The sequence below is a fragment of the Schistocerca serialis genome, chromosome 1, assembly GCF_023864345.2.
Source record: "Schistocerca serialis cubense isolate TAMUIC-IGC-003099 chromosome 1, iqSchSeri2.2, whole genome shotgun sequence".
Taxonomy (NCBI): Eukaryota; Metazoa; Arthropoda; class Insecta; order Orthoptera; family Acrididae; genus Schistocerca; species Schistocerca serialis.
Window position 1 is genome coordinate 1,030,516,408 of NC_064638.1, and position 13,835 is coordinate 1,030,530,242.

The window sequence follows — 13,835 nt, forward strand, 5'->3', positions numbered from 1 at the left end:
TTCCGTACCTCAACAACGTTTGTTCTGCAAATTTCTGTGCCGCTCTCTCGGCATCCTGCCTCTCGTTTGGCACTGATACTGTTAACTTGCTGCCGGCCGAAGTGGCCGTGCGGTTCTAGGCGCTGCAGTCTGGAACCGCGAGACCGTTACGGTAGCAGGTTCGAATCCTGCCTCGGGCATGGATGTGTGTGATGTCCTTAGGTTAGTTAGGTTTAAGTAGTTCTACGTTCTAGGGGACTAATGACCTCAGAAGTTGAGTCCCATAGTGCTCAGAGCCATTTGAACCATTTTGTTAACTTGCTCAGCTCGTCTTGGAGTGTCAACATGTATCGATAGCCAGCTGTTGTATCTAAAGGACTTAACAATGTGACAGTTTTTCCCTAAACTGCTCCATAACTTAATCAATAATCGACTATTCAAATTAGACTATGTGAAGGAACGTCACATAAATTGACATTTCGAGAAAAGTTAAAGGTTTTTTGTGTGTTAAAAAATAGTGACGATTGAACTATAAATTATTGAAAGACTGCGTCCGGGTGCGTGATGAATATCAAATATTAAAAAGTGTAGTTTATTATCTGTAAAGCTCGCAAACAACGATGCGTTTAACAAATAGCCTTTTGTTTATAATATTTGTGTAATATAGATGGTGAAGAACAGCGATAATTTTTTGGGTTAGATTTTTTTTTCCTAGCTTGTTTCGTCTAGCGGAAAGCCGCCATTGTGTCACAGTCTTATATTAATGTAAGTCCGTCTATAAACTATCAGAATATATGTCCAATTGTTATTCAGAAGTGTTGGTTAATGAGCAGTGAGCACCTCCTATAATAGCCAACATTAATTGTAATTAATAACTCTATTTCAGAACTTCGTGTTGCGGGCAGCTCTCTTTCCCTAGCAGCATTTGGTCGGCCATTACGCTGACGATATTTTGTAGTTAGAAATTCAGTCTGAAATATTAACTGTAAATGCGGGAGTCTTCTCTATTTTGATATTTTAATAGTTTCAAAGCTAGTAAAGTAAAGACAAATTCCATTCATTAATGTTTTCGTACTGAATGAGTTGAGTATGTTTAAGGTTGGCCGCTTAACGGCAGAAGAGATTCTCCTCAGTTTTTGCCTTGCAGATAACGAATAGTAAATACAGAAAAATATTCCGTTTAATAAGCATTAAAAATATGTTTCTTTGTGAAAGTTAGTACATAAATGACTAGTAGCCCCTGAGAACCAATTAATCATTACAGTTTGCGTAAAAAAACGCGTATTTTCTCTCCATAATAGCAGCGTTCATGCGAACAATCTGTTAGAAGGCGGTGAGTCGCGCGCTGTGTATAAAATACGGGGTGTTGAAAAAGTCTCTCCGCAGTACCGTATGATTGTTAGCCGCGCGTGCCGTATGGCGCAGTGAATATACCGAAATGAAATTCGGTGAAATGCAAGTTATTAATTTATTGAATATTCATTTTTACTGAGATAAACAAAACAGTGGAATGTTGGGAGAGTCATGTTGAAGGGAAGTAGCCCAGGCAGGCGAACAATCATACGACACGCGCGGCACTGCGGAGAGACTTTTTGAACATCCTGTATTATTTCGTGCGTACTTCGGAATAGCCGATGTCCGTACGTATGTTATCGCGGTATTGGGTTATTTCAGAGTCTCATGCTAGCTCACAATATTTAACAGAGTAAATAATATTGCAGTATTCAGTATTTATTTTTTTGATTAATAACTGTATATATAGAATTTAACAGAACTGCCAATTCCGAGTACCGCGGCAACTACCAAATCAATTCAAATTACTAGTGATGCATGAAAGTACGGATGTATCTGAAACAAACACCAGCGACTGCGAATAAGTATTAATTTCATTTCTATACGGTGAAGAATATGTATAATATTTCCTATAAGCTGGATCCGCTGGCTGGCCCTAGGAGAGTGACGCAACCGAGTTTTAGAACTGTTCCTCGCAGAAAGGCAGAGCCCCAGCCAAGTACACACTGAAAGGACAGACGGTGTCACATGTCGTGACAACAGTTTCAGAGAGGGAGAAGGAGCCGTTCGACAAATTATGAACTTCCATTGTAAGAGGCAACGTAAGGAATTCTTTCTAAATAAGATTGAGTTCTGCAGGGGGATGGAAAAACACAAGTCACTCAGAACAAGAAGAATGTGTTGGACCAAAGGAAGGCTAGCAGTAACAGATGTTTGAATTTTATAAGGGAGCCTTGGATTGGTGCACCAAAGGCGACACAAGAGTGCATATATGCCAAAACTTGAAACGAACCGCACAGTGGGAGAGAATATTTGCTTTCCGTTCACTCTAAGAGAGAAATGTGTACTACTGGTTAAACGCAGCAGATTCTTTAAGAGACGGGAGCTTGTTGCTGTTATAAATTTTTCATTGGCTGGAACTCGGAAGTCCTGCAATGATTGGGTAATGAGTATCCGGTGCTGGCAGAACCAGCAAGATTTTGGGAAGGAGAGCAGATAGATACTTCACCTTGGATCGTCACAGGGAGAGATGTCTTTGCCTTAGAACTGCAGAGGGGGAGGCCTTCGTCCTAGAGCTGAACACAGGTGCTGGGGCTGAACTTAACCCCCACAACCGTGACTGCAGCCATCCTCTGCAACTGAGTTTTAGGACGATCGTAAGCATGAGGCCATTTATGAACGTTGTGACGAGAGGACAGCCAAGTCATGTGTTTCATGTTAGTGTTTTGCTTTTCTGAATTAAGTCACGCAGTCAGATAGCTGAACTCAAAATGTGGATAGGCAATGGAACTGATGCTTGTACGGACGTTTCTGGGTCTTTTCCTTTTTCTGTTGACTACTCCAGCAATAGTTGTGAGTTTTCGTGGATATATCCAATTGTATTATTTCATTCCGTTTTGCATTTACGTGTGCCAAGACATTATCATTTACGTTTAGCGATTCATTTACACTTCTGTGCATTTCGTAATTATTTGTACTGCCTATTCAGTGATTGAAATCAAGTTAATGCATCTTAGGAATAAACGTGATTTTATCGTGACCTTAAGTTTCATTCCATATTTTTCACTTTCTGGTAATATCTGTCTGAGCTATGGTATCCATATTTCAAGTTCAGTTGGGCCACATCTGTTTAAATTTAGATGGTCATTAGTTTCTATTGTGTGACTTTGTCATAACATTTCACATCATCTTATGCGGAGCAGTCTGTTCACCGTACAACACATGCCGCAGAGTTCAGATCTTGTTAATATCTCCGAGAAATGTTAGTACTGAACGACAAACTCACGGATGTCCAAGCAACATTTCGCAAATAGTATTGTCACTGTATCTGTAGTTACTAGAGGCATCTTTGTCTTCCTCTGTGAGAACTTATTCCTTTGACAAAAAAAAAAAAAAATGGCTCTGAGCACTATGGGACTTAACAGCTATGGTCATCAGTCCCCTAGAACTTAGAACTACTTAAACCTAACTAACCTAAGGACAGCACACAACACCCAGCCATCACGAGGCAGAGAAAATCCCTGACCCCGCCGGGAATCGAACCCGGGAACCCGGGCGTGGGAAGCGAGAACGCTACCGCACGACCACGAGATGCGGGCATTCCTTTGACATTTCTCGCATATCCTACTCTACTCTCCTACATCTCTTTTCATGCCTCTCTAACGCTTATAATTCTTTATTCGCTCTGGAGTTCTGTGAATCCTTTGATGTCTAAGTGTTATCAAGCATTTCCTTCATAATTTCGGCCCTTTTCCACGTAATTTCCTTATTTTCTTCCTCCTGCTCTTCGTTTTCTCTTACGTTCACTTATATCCTCCACAGCATCAGAGTACATTTGACTTAATGCATCTGCCTATGCATTGAGTTTTGTGGGTTTATAGTCAATGTCGTAAGATCACTCCTGAAGTTCCAACTTCCAATTTATTAAGCTTGAAAACAGCTCTGTGACAGAAATTATACGACCTGAACTACTTTGTATATGCGGCCCTCTTTCGCTGATACGGAACTCGCGCTTCGCTGACACTTGCTCTGTTAGCAGTAACTACAGATCCGTAATTCCCGACCGAGCGAGGTGGCGCAGTGGTTAGCACACTGGACTCGGATTCGGGAGGATGACGGTTCAATCCCGTCTCCGGCCATCCTGATTTAGGTTTTCCGTGATTTCCCTAAATCGTTTCAGGCAAATGCCGGAATGGTTCCTTTGAAAGGGCACGGCCGATTTCCTTCCCAATCCTTCCCTAACCCGAGCTTGCGCTCCGTCTCTAATTACCTCGTTGTCGACGGGACGTTAAACACTAACCACCACCACCACCACCGTAATTCCCAGAGTATCCACCGTACGTTGCGCCACACACTTCCCTGGCAATTACTGCTACTTTTATGAGCCTCTCTTCTTCTACAAGGCTTATAAATGCCCCGGTACTTATTAACAACCGTAACTGCTTTCCTAGTTCGTAGAAATATTCCGTCATAATTTCGTTCTAGTTTCAGTGCCCATGACTCTAATGGTTGGTCTTTCCCTCACTACTTTGTGTTATATACCCTTAGTTTCCATGATTTTTGCCATTTCTGTTTGGCATTGACATTCAACATTTTCCCTGTGCGGTGCAGTCCTGGGCATAGTGCCCTGTTCGCTTACATTTAAAACACGTTACGTGTTTTGCTTTTGCACACGGTCCACAGTTATCCGGCAGAGTACACTGAAGGCGTTTACACACACGCAGTCCATCGGTCTTCCTACAGTTCACATTAACTGTGCTGGGATCAACATCAGTCACTTCCAGTAAACGCACTTTACATTCCTTGTTTGTGTGACCTTTCTTATCACGCAGATAACAGAAATTCTGGTAGCTCTTCGCTTCTTCCTTCTTCTTTGTGTTTGCAGGAAGTGAATAGGGGTGCAAACACATAAGGATTCAATTTAAGGACAATTTATTTTCCAATAGATCAGCCTTATTCGCAGAGGTGTCTTACAATGACTTTAAATCTTTGCAAATCAATGAATACTCCCTACTGCTCTAAACGTTAGTCCTTTCCAGCAACTCCTATTACTTTTGCTACCCGACGTGAGCGCTCCGCTTGCAATTCGTTCAGACAGTACACAATCAAATACTTTAACTACAATTCTTACATTAATAAACTTTTGACAGCTGTGACGAAATTTATTGGTATGACACGTTTCGGCTGCATGATTTCATGGTTCAAATGGTTCTGAGCACTATGGGACTCAACTGCTGAGGTCATTAGTCCCCTAGAACTTAGAACTAGTTAAACCTAACTAACCTAAGGACATCACTAACATCCATGCCCGAGGCAGGATTCGAACCTGCGACCGTAGCGGTCTTGCGGTTCCAGACTGCAGCGCCTTTAACCACACGGCCACTTCGGCCGGCTCATGATTTCATTGTCAACTTTACTGCAACTGATGACAGCAGCATGCTTCTGAAGCGCGTCGTGCTAATAAATATAAATAAAAAAGGACTGAAGCAGTAAAAAGTATTCTGTAGGCTCATTATTAAATAAAGCTTACTTGAGAAGCACGTTGCCATTAAAGTTTATCCTCCATCAATCCCTGTAGCATCCAAGCACACATACTGGATGTTTCATATAGTTCGACATTGTGCGGGAGCCAATACCAAAATAACGATGATCCGATAGCAACATATGCTACGGCACGTTGCTTGGACAATGTCTCAGCTCGTGCATCAGTTCGGGCGAATTAAGACAAGCTTTAGAAAGGTCCGAGAAAATAGTAGCACAGTTTAGCATCTCATATTGTTCCCATTATCAAAACCAACCCATAACATTTTCGTTGGTAGTGTGTGCTCTTGCATTGTCCTGTTTGAAATGACTGTGTTTTCCTCAGTTTTTTTTTTTAACGGTAGCTACAAAAAAAAAAGTGAAGCACCCAAAAAACGTGGTCGGATGTCAGTTTGACTTCATACACATACACACCATCGACGCTCATGCAAATGATCAGAACAGCAATTCTCTATGGCAATTAAAACAGCCACCATAGCACATTAGAGTTGCTCATGTTTAGTGTTGTTACCAAGGTTAGTAACGTGAGCAGCACAGATGTTGAGTGATCACTGTGAAGGACAGGGAGATGCTGCTTACTCGTTTGAGACAGCGTTACCAGCACCTGACAGAGTTCGAGACAGTCCCTCACCACAGGTCTCAATTTGGCAGGTTGGTCGAATCGTACAATATCCAGATTAGTGGTGCATTCGGATGTGACAGTGGCTCAATGCTGGACTGTATGGGAATGTGACGGCGACGTCTGACCACAAGGCAGAATCGCCTTATTGTGCACCACTCATATTGTAACTCCTTCACATCTGCGACTGCCATCCGAAATTAAGTAACGAGCTCCCTGCAATATTCTGAGTCACCTGCATGACTGGTCGGAGACTGTCAACAGCCAGACTAGGGAATTTTCGTCCCACTCATAGACAGTGTTAGCATCACAACACCAACGCCTGCGTTTGGAGTGTTGCCGTGACCGGCAAGCATTGATTGCTGATGAGTGGTGTCACACTGTGTTCAGCGATGAATCGCAGTATTGCACTACTCCGTATGACCATTGTCGGTGAGTGCGGCGGCGATCTGAGGAGAGACCCCACACTTCCAATGCTTTCTAAAGGCCCAACGGCGTTCTCCTGGCGTCATGGTTTGAGGAGTCATTGGAATGGCTTCAGTCATGGCTGTCAATTAGGGGATCTCCGACAGCACAGTGGTATGTCACGGGCATCCTGTGCCCTCATCTTTTACCTCTCATGCGTGGAGCCATTTTTCAAAAGGACAATGCTCGTCCACACGTCGCATATGTCTCCATGAGCTGTTTGTGTGGTCATCGAGATCCCTAGATCTCTTCCCGATATTGACGCTATCTCCGTCGTAGTGCCAATATCAATGACATTAATTGTAACAGTTGCCCGCCAGCTTGGCTTACGAGATGATACAACGGCTTTGCCATACTCTTCCCAAGGAACCAGTGCGTGCATCCAGAGCAGAGGGAGTGCAACGTCATGTTGATAATTAGGCTCACACTGCGAAGTTGTTTATAAATTCGACTCGCTTTCGTAATCACTGAAAGAGCATCACAATACCATCCCACCCTGTGAAATTTCATTTCGTTTCATCCGTGTCTTATGGGCGCTTCACTTGCGTACGGGAATGCTGTTGCGTAAAGTCCTCGATGAACGCTGTTCTTTCGACAGCTGAACACCACGTCATTTTCAAGACACAAATGGAACGAGATATTGCTGTGCAAGACGCGTTAAACCATCTGAGGGTGGGCTGTATCAGCCAGAAACAAAAGACTGCTTATGCAGAAAGACAACACACTCCATAAACGATTGGTGCCATTACGCAAAGATAACCACCGTGCTGGTGGACGCGCAGTGAAAATTAATTGCGCCCATGACATGAATTCGATAATAATTACTACACGAAGCACTACGTTCTTTTATATAAATAACAACGATTGCTACCTTACTATGAATACGGGATATACATTATAAACATGTTTGATACTAGGGCAGTGTTTTCTTAAAAGAAACGATTACTCATTGACGCACGTCATAGTAAACTGTCAGTCGAAGTGTCATAATAGGCCGAAATTGCAATTGCGGTTAAATACATTTGATGACTGTCCAGGCGAAAAATGTTGTCATTTCTAAAACAGTGTTTGTCAAACGTAATGTGTCGAGATAAAGCAAGCGAACGTAGGGGGAGAATATGAAGACTGATGACGGGGTCACAGAAGTGGAGCACAAGGTACGGCTGAGGAAGGGTAGAAACCATTCCAGCATATAAGGAAGTCAATGTGCGGTGGAGTGTGCCCTGTTTTGAAATTTACTCATAGACTAAAACACACACACACACACACGGCATGCCACAGAGAGTGGATGGAAGTGAAGATACGCAGGAGGAGCGAAATGACTGGGAGGAACAATAAGAAAACATTTACAGAAGAGAAATGACAATATTATAAAATAACATATTGTACGAGAACACAGTAAGGTGTATAAGACTACGTATTAAACGAATGATCGAACACTAGAACGTAAAACAGTCTAAAACACAATGTTGAAAGATTATCCAGTCTGCGTACATGGGTTTAGTCAAGACTGCAATACGACTAGCAACGGTGAAATAAAGGAGAGTGACAATAACTTCAAAGAAGACACACAGTGTGCAACTGAATCAACTGAGGCGTGCTGTAGGGGGTGGGCAATGTCACGTAAAATAATAAAAATCAGAAGCCTTTTTTATAAGTACTAACAAAACATGAAAGGTAATCAACTTCGATATTAATGAGTGCATACGGAAATTATTGTTAAAAATTCCTAATTTAGATTACGTCTTCACAATGTTTAAGGTATCAGTCTCACAATGAGGCAAAAACAGTTCAATCTCGAACTGTAGAAGGCCCGCAGATGCTGACAGGAGCATGTTTACACCCGGTACCATATATCCTCAGCCGTTGGAAAATAACATTCAGGATTGTATTACGCACCCTGTGAAAAATTAAACCTTACACGAAAATGTCGGTTTGTGACTTCAGGTTTTTACGTCCTGAGAAAAACAGTATTAATGCGCAACGGAGTGAGCCGTGGTGGCTGGACAGGCGAATTGTTTTGCTCCTGGCTTGCAGACAGACTTCTGTCTTATGTTTCGGTAGGATAAAATATTTTATGACACTTTAGAGAGTTGCAATGTGGGTACTGAACGATATTCACTGTGCGCCAATTCGTGAGTTTTGTATGTCAGCGCGCTATAAAAATAAACATACAGCTACCTTCTGAGTCAGCAGCATCCTGTCTTAATGTTCAAGTTCATTACGCGACGAGGAACGTCAATTGTTCCCTAACGCATGCACTCTTCCATCCAACCCGCTGAGTCGACGAGGCGCGAACTACTGTGTACTAGACTCCAAATGTTACGTAATACGTATGGAAATATTGTACTTCTACAGATATCTGTTTATGTATTTATTTGCATTTACAGGATACTACGGGTAGTTTCACTGTCGATGATGTGTAGGTAAGTAGTGAGGACGAATCTATCAGAACAAAGGAACGAAAGAAGTGGGTTAAATACTGCTGCGACAACAGTTTTAAATCAAGCAGTTTACTGTTGCTTTATAATTTTTTTTCTCTTTTTCGTAATTGTATCAAAGAAACATTAGGTACGAGGTACTGACCCTACATTAAATCGAAAACGCATATAACGTATCGATAAGGTTAACAGCTCGCCCTATTTGCCCAAGAAATTCACAGTGCCGTAGACACTGGCGAGCAGATTGATGCCGTATTCCTGGACTTCAGGAAGGCATTTGATACGGTTCCGCACTTACGTTTAGTGAAAAAAATACGAGCTTACGGAATATCGGACCAGGTTTGTGATTGGATTCAGGATTTCCTAGAAGAAAGAACACAACATGTCATTCTTAACGGTTCAAAATCTGCAGATGTAGAGGTAATTTCGGGAGTACCGCAGGGAAGCGTGATAGGACCTTTATTGTTTACAATATACATAAATGACTTAGTTGACAACATCGGTAGCTCCGTGAGGCTATTTGCAGATGACACGGTTGTCTACAAGAAAGTAGCAACATCAGAAGACTCGTACGTACTCCAGGAGGACCTGCAGAGGATTAATGCATGGTGCGACAGCTGGCAGCTTTCCCTAAACGTAGATAAATGTAATATAATGCGCATACATAGGGGCAGAAATCCATTCCAGTACGATTATGCCATAGGTGGTAAATCATTGGAAGCGGTAACGACCGTAAAATACTTAGGAGTTACTATCCGGGGCGATCTGAAGTGGAATGATCACATAAAACAAATAGTGGGAAAAGCAGGCGCCAGGTTGAGATTCATAGGAAGAATTCTAAGAAAATGTGACTCATCGACGAAAGAAGTAGCTTACAAAACGCTTGTTCGTCCGATTCTTGAGTATTGCTCATCAGTATGGGACCCTTACCAGGTTGGATTAATAGAAGAGGTAGACATGATCCAGCGAAAAGCAGCGCGATTCGTCATGGGGACATTTAGTCAGCGCGAGAGCGTTACGGAGATGCTGAACAAGCTCCAGTGGCAGACACTTCAAGAAAGGCGTTACGCAATACGGAGAGGTTTATTATCGAAATTACGAGAGAGCACATTCCGGGAAGAGATGGGCAACATATTACTACCGCCCACATATATCTCGCGTAATGATCACAACGAAAAGATCCGAGAAATTAGAGCAAATACGGAGACTTACAAGCAGTCGTTCTTCCCACGCACAATTCGTGAATGGAACAGGGAAGAGGGGATCAGATAGTGGTACAATAAGTACCCTCCGCCACACACCGTAAGGTGGCTCGCGGAGTATAGATGTAGATGTAGATGTAAATGAGCTGGGTGAACCAGCCACAAGGCAAGAGAAAAGCTACTACTCTTCGTTACACCGGACAAGCTTTCAGTGTCTCGAGGAATAGTGAGAGGACTTAAATTCGAGTCCAATATTCAGACTTACGAAATTCAGATATTCTACGGGCGACATATCAGCTGAATGAACCATCCAGTTGTTGAAACATATGACATGTGTTACTTTACGTATTAATCCATAGAGCCATAGGCTGGGTTTCGTACTTTACTTTTTGAAGAACCATTGGTGAATTAGGTAAACACAAGTTAGAAACGGAAAAAGAACATTCGAAATTCCCTCAGTTCAGAGTATAATGTCTTGTCAATAGAGATAGAGCGATATGTCATACAGAGCAGTAGTTTAGGAAAAAAACAAGAACATCCTAACTCAGGATAATGTGGTGGAGATTTTAAATCCTATCCTTACAACTACCCTACTCAGTTACCGATGAAATAATTTCAAACAGTGGTCTTTATAGCTTACAAAGAAAATGAGAGACAGTGAAATGTTACCAGTTTCTACAGCAACTTCTCGGGAAACAAAAATAAACTTCCAAAATAATGAAAAAGGACGAATGTTGTTGTAGTCCTCAAAATCTGGGTAAGTGTGTGAGTGTAGGGACCTATACATGAAGATTTCGTATTAACAACATATTTGTAATAAGTAAGAGTATTTGTCAACAATGTAAATACAACGATCACCCAGAACATTATGGCCACCAAACTCGTCCAGGCGATAGCAGCCTCACCTGACTAAGAATGACTGCCAGTCAAACACACGCACGGTGCATGTAGTATCAGTGAAAGTGCTGTCCGTGTGTAGAACGGGGAAGGCGCGCGATTTATCTGAGTCTAGCCGAGGGTAGATTGTAATGGCCCGACGGCTGGGCAAGAGCATTTCGGAAACTGTACGACTTGTCGGGTGTTCGACGAGTGTTGTGGTGTCTTCAACACGTGGCGAAAACCAAGGTGAAACGACGTTCAGACGTTATGAGGTTGGGCTGCCACCCCTCCTAACAAATTTCGTACGTCGTAGGCTCGGCAGACTGGTAAAACAGGACAGGCGGCGAACTGTGGTGGAACTAACATCAGGCTTTAATGGTGGGCAGAGTACAAGTGTGTCTGAGCACACAAAGCACGGAGCACTCCTAACGAAGGGCCTCCGCAGCCGACGACACACGCATGTACCATCACGACGTCGGCAACTACGACTGAAATGGGCACGCGGCCATCGGCATTGGAAGTTGGAGTAGTGGCAGAGTGTTGCATAGTCTGATGAATCCAGATACCTTATTCATCATGCCGATAGGAGGGCGCGAATCTACGGAACAGCTCCTTGACACCTGTACGGGTACGGAAACAAGCTCCCGGTGTCTCCATTCTGTTGTGGTTGGCAGGAGAGCCAACACCGTGTTACTAGAGGAGGCCGAAAGGCACGCGTTTTAGCTCACGCAGGCTGGCGTGAGGTCTGGAACAGGACAAGGAAATTAGAATTTAGAAGAACGGACGTAGCTGCTGGAATACTTAACTTTAATCCATTAATGATGAACATCGCTCTTGACGGTACATGATTCACAATCTCAATAGTAACTGAATATGGCGCCTTGCTAGGTCGTAGCAAATGACGTAGCTGAAGGTTATGCTAAACTATCGTCTCGGCAAATGAGAACGTAAGTAGACAGTGAACCATCGCTAGCAAAGTCGGCTGTACAACTGGGGCGAGTGCTAGGAAGTCTCTCTAGACCTGCCGTGTGGCGGCGCTCGGTCTGCAATCACTGATAGTGGCGACACGCGGGTCCGACGTATACTAACGGACCGCGGCCGATTTAAAGGCTAGCAAGTGTGGTGTCTGGCGGTGACACCACATTCCTCCCCCCTAAATCGGCGTACGGTTGTGGCATAAGGCTTCCGCCCGCCGTGGGGAGGACCCCATGTTGACGTATGCGACGAGGTGGGGAGCCTAACAACAGGCGAGGCTGTGCCACCCGCACCCTGCCATTCGGACCGCGGGGAGCTAGGAAACGCCTGAAAACCTGCTCCAGGGTGCACGCCAACATGCGGTGTATGCGCCCGCAGAGAGACAGGAGGGGCCGAAGGGTCGACCTCCATCGGGCCGGGGCACCCGACGGGCGAAGACGACATATGGTCCGGAGCGAGCAAGAGTTCCATTTCGGAGGACAACTGGTCACGGGAAGCGATCGGCGGCGCGTGACCCAGGGAGGCGCCCGGCGGTTGCAACGACGCGTCCACAGCGGGCGTCGCCGGCGGGAGAACAGGCGGCGGCGGCGGTGGCGGCGGCGCATCGCCATGGGGCAAAATGGAAAGCAGCGTCGGTAACACCTGGGGCTGAGGCGAGCCAGTAGATGGGTCCCAAGGGCGCTGACCGGACGCCACCGTCGCTGAAAGCAGACGGCGAGCGGCAGATCCCGCGCGACGACAAAAAAAAAAAGAAAAGAAAAAATGGCTCTGAGCACCATGGGACTTAACTGCTATGGTCATCAGTCCCCTAGAACTTAGAACTAATTAAACCTAACTAACCTAAGGACATCACACACATTCGAACCTGCAACCGTAGCGGTCGCGCGGATCCAGACTGAAGCGCCTAGAACCGCTCGTCCACAGTGGCTGGCCGTGCGACGACAGAGGCGCAGCTGGTTGAGATGCCGGCGCACCTCACCAGAGGCCCCCAAAACCAGATACATAGCGTGTCCGAGGCAGCGAAGAATGCGCCCTTCGAGCCAACGCCGTGAACCTCTGTAGTGGCGGTAGTAGACAACGTCGCCTGGGGCAAAAGCAGGTGCCTGCCACTGTACAGGAACCTGATGCGGCGGATGTAGCAAAGCCAAGGTTCGATGAGGCTTCTGTGGAGCAACTCAGCCGGCGAGCGACCATCTCGGGGCTGAGAGCGATACGAGGACAAAAAGAGCAATAACGCGTCCTCCCGAGAATGCGACTCTTCAACATCTGTGACTTGAAAGTCCTGACCAATCGTTCAGCGGCACCGTTTGACTGTGGCGAAAACGGGGCGGGCGTCAGATGATGAATACCACTGGCCTTGCAGAATGACTGAAATTCTGCGGACATGAATTGTGGGCCGTTGTCGGAAACAACAGTCTGTGGAAGACCTTCAATGCAAAAGATAGCAGATAACGCTTGGATGGTGGGAGATGAGACGACGTGGAAGACATCTGGACAACAAAAGGGAAATTACTGAATGAATCTACCACAACCAACCATCGAACATTCCAGAATGGACCAGCAAAATCGATGTGTAAGCGTTGCCAAGGGGAAGTGGCTTTTGGCCATGCAAAGAATTTCCGCGGTGGTGCTGATTGTTGTTCGGCACACACCATGCAAGAAGAGCACATATTCGTAATCGCGGCATCGATTCCGAATCAAGTACAGTGCTGACGAGCAAGT